Here is a 3,972-nt window from a genome sequence, read left to right as displayed (position 1 = left end):
ATTGTTCCCATCAACAATAACACCGTCAACTTTTTAAAACGTGATCCCCGAATAGTTTATTATTTAGTTAACTTTCAACTGCTTGCAATGTGTACATTGTGAAAAATAAGAAAATCTCGAAAGTTTTTTTTTTTTTTTTTTTTTATATATAGTTTTGAAATACATACATACAAATAATAACTTCTTGCTAAGGTAAAGAACATGACCTTAAAAACAAAAACAAAATTCGTATTAATATGCTATTCTTTTTTCCCATATTATGAGAATATTTTTTTTAATGTCTTTATTACTGGTACCCTTATTAAATTTAATGTTTTCCAACCGATATTATGTTATATTAGCGTTTCCTTCGTTATTTTCCTTCTTATAGTTTATTAATCAACGACATTGTACATATTATTTAAGTTTTAAGTTAAGGGCAATTTATTTTTCCGTCCAAAATTTTTAGTAGTAGTGAGCGACATAAAGTCTTTCCCACATGCAGATGAACACACTTTATTGTTTTAGCCACTATATTGTACCATTGCACTTATATTGGTTTTGTAAAATAAATTAACTTATTACCTTACACTATTTATGAACAGCCCATACAATGTAATAACTGAGAAAACACACCACCTTTTTAAGAACACCTTACAATTTTAGATTGTACTTACATCCCGACAGTACAGTTTGGAGGTAAAACATGTGGAAACTTTGGTTAATTTCTCCTCAAGCAGAATTAATGTCCAGAGTGCTTTGGAGTTAATTTCGCCCCACAATTGCAGAGTTTTCTCGCCTGACAGTTGCGGTCACATTCATCACACATTCCCTTGGCTGTGGATGGGCAAATCAAGTCTATGCTGGGCTCACCTACCTCTGTGCAGTGTTCATGGCTAGATAGGACGGGTTTACGTTTACTTATTGTTCCCTTCCATAAAATATAACTTTAATTTTGCGGATGCCAAGGCTTCACAAAGAAAACGATTATTCAAACGATTTCGCAATCCAACACGGTTGGACCATGGGGCTGGGTATGATTGGGTCAAATTTTGGTTTATCCATTTTTGAAACTTAAACATTAAATCTTTCAATAACTCCCGAAACTATTTGGTAGTGCTTGCTAAAACAACTAATTCACAATATTGAAATGTTATTGTACGCTTAATAGTTACAAAGACATTCCCAAACAAACTGCAAATTTGAATTACATGTCAATCCTTTGTAGGGTAAACTGTTGTAGTTTGTTTGTTTATAAATTTGTATCAAATTATTTATTTTTTATTTCATACTTAACTTTTTAAATTTTACTAAGACAGTTTATTACCTTTCCTGTTGCAAACCTAAGCAATCATAAAACTTATGCTATTTTAATAAGGAATTTTCAGTTTTAATGAGATATTTGAGTGAAAATATAATAACACAAAATAGTAATTCGCTTTGTCTTCAGGTTTGCTGTGGGGGGCTGCTTTAACATTATTATATTGAAACATTAAAAACTACTTATTCAGTAATTTTTATGTTTCCTAATTTTGTGTGATGCAAAGAAGCCTGTCTTCTATAAATAGAATATACCCCCGCCGCAGCAAACCTGCAGACTAAGCGAATTTCCATTTAACTGATTGGATTTACACTGAAATGTCTACTTAAAAATATAACATTTATTCTTGATTTAAATAGAATTAGTTTAACAAGTACTTAGGTTTGCTGCATCAGGGAGGGTAAAACTGTTTTTTTTTTTTTTTTTGTAAAATGTGAATAGTTAGTAAGAAATGAAAACATTTTCCAAATTCGATCAAAATATGTTCGCAAACTACAACAGTTTACTTATTCTCCATAAGAATAACATGGGAATTTTAAATTTACAATTTTTTTGAATTTTCTCCGTAACCATTAGGCGCATAATAACGCTTCAATATACTAAATTATTTTTTTTTTTTAAGCTCTACAAAATGGTTTGGAAAGAAATTGCTAAATTTTATGTTTTTTTGGGTCAAAAATGGGAAAAACCTATTTTTACCCCATAAAACCCCCCGTAAACCCCCGTTCCCATGGTCCGATCATGCTGGATCGCGAACTCGTTCGAATAAACGTACGTTTACACGTTTGTACCAAATTTCATCAAAATCGGATCATTTTTGCTCGAGTTATCGTGCTGACGGACACATATATATATAAAATATAAAAATATATAAATATATATATATATATATATATATATATATATATATATATATGAATTTGAACGGATGGTGTTTTTGGCCTCTAGGGACCTCAAAACGAAAAAAAAATCGGTCCCGCGTCCAGGTCTTACCATGAGTACTACGGTAATAGCTTATTCCCTATATGGGAAATTCGCTAAAAGAAAGTTAATGATGATTTTGACAGTTAGCATATGAGCTAAGCATGCCTTAACAAAGCCAATGATTAACTTGAACTCTTTTCTTGACAGTTCTGTACAGAACCTTCGTTCTTCATTATTAACTCGTTTGTAAAAGTCGTTTGAAGTGGAGTTCTTCGACAACATATATGACGTATGCGTCATGTTTCTCTTATTTTTGACACATCCATTTACTAGGCAAAAGGACATCCATCAAACAGAAGACTCAAGCATAACACAATAGGTTGATTGCTGTAGAGTTTTTTGTTGTTAAAAATATTGTTGGTCAACCAATATTTATCTTAATGTTTGCCTGAATTCTTGATTACTATAATGAAGAGCACGGTCAAACATTGAAGTATTGAGGTATAAACCAATATTGCTCTTGAAATTAGACTCACAAATAGTAATTTGATAAATACCGCTTGGCGAATGAAGTAACAGCTTCATACTTCAGGTTTAAACGGTGTTATGCGATTTGGCGAAAATGTTTATTACCACATCCTTAGTTAGAAGTTCATTTTTGGTGATTGTAAGATTATGTTATTGCGATTGGTAAATCATAAAGTTTCATGATGTTTCGGCTTTTAATATCTAATCTGATCGGTCTTAAGGCAAGAAATTACTTTTAAGTCACAATATCAACAAACATCACACAGGAATTTTGTGAAAACTTTGTTTTCAACAGTCAAGATGAAAATTTTCTGCTACAATCATTTAAATAATATTCGTATTTTCCCCCCTTTAATAGCTTGTATATGAACATAATTGAACACAGAAATACCTTCAGTCTTGAAAAAATTATTGTGTTTATGAAAATGTAAACCATATTTATACTCGAATTGTAATTATTATTAATTTAATTTTACGGAAATTCATTTAATAGGACCTCTTAAATTTTTTTAAATAATAACATAATAAACTTAATGCAATTCCACATATAAAAAAAACCATCAACGAATACCTTGAACACTTTGAAGTAGAGATCATTTTGTCAGCAACAATCACTTGTTCTAGTTTCAAAATAAGCCGCAAGTTTGCTCTTGTTCGGAGGGAAATCTCAGCTAAACTCACAAGAACCTTATCTTCCTTTTCACAACCTGCCAGCTGGTTTCTTGGTTATACTGTATAGTTTTGTTGTACACAGTGGGTAATCTTGTGTCAAAATGATAACTGGGTCATGGTTGATGTTTGTAAAGGACAACTAATTTATGTAAATTCAGGATAATCTTTGGGATAGAATAATTATTACTTTTTTTAACGTAAAGTTGTTAAAAGTGAGAGTAGTAAAGTTGAATAGCTTAAAGGCTATGGAATTATTCATGAAAATGGTACAAAATGCGATTCAATACATTCTTTTCACCTGTGTTTAGGTATTGCTGTATTATAACACAAAGTACTATAGGCATATCAATATTTGGGCACATCACCATTTATACAAATTATATCTGCGATTTCATTAAATGTTCGAAAACTCTATTGTACTTTTTCCTCTCTTAGTGACTGTAAGAGTGGGGGGAGATGTAAAGACTGAAAAAGTTATTAATCTTCATTTGTAAAATCCCATGTTTTCTGCTAAATTTTGACTCGGGTACGTCTTCACTACAACATAA

The sequence above is a fragment of the Macrosteles quadrilineatus genome, unplaced genomic scaffold (assembly GCF_028750875.1).
Source record: "Macrosteles quadrilineatus isolate MER2022 unplaced genomic scaffold, UCM_ALF_1.0 Scaffold_2__2_contigs__length_208266976, whole genome shotgun sequence".
Classification (NCBI taxonomy): Eukaryota; Metazoa; Arthropoda; class Insecta; order Hemiptera; family Cicadellidae; genus Macrosteles; species Macrosteles quadrilineatus.
The sequence above is the reverse complement of the archived record's forward strand: the minus strand, read 5'-3'. Positions refer to the sequence as shown.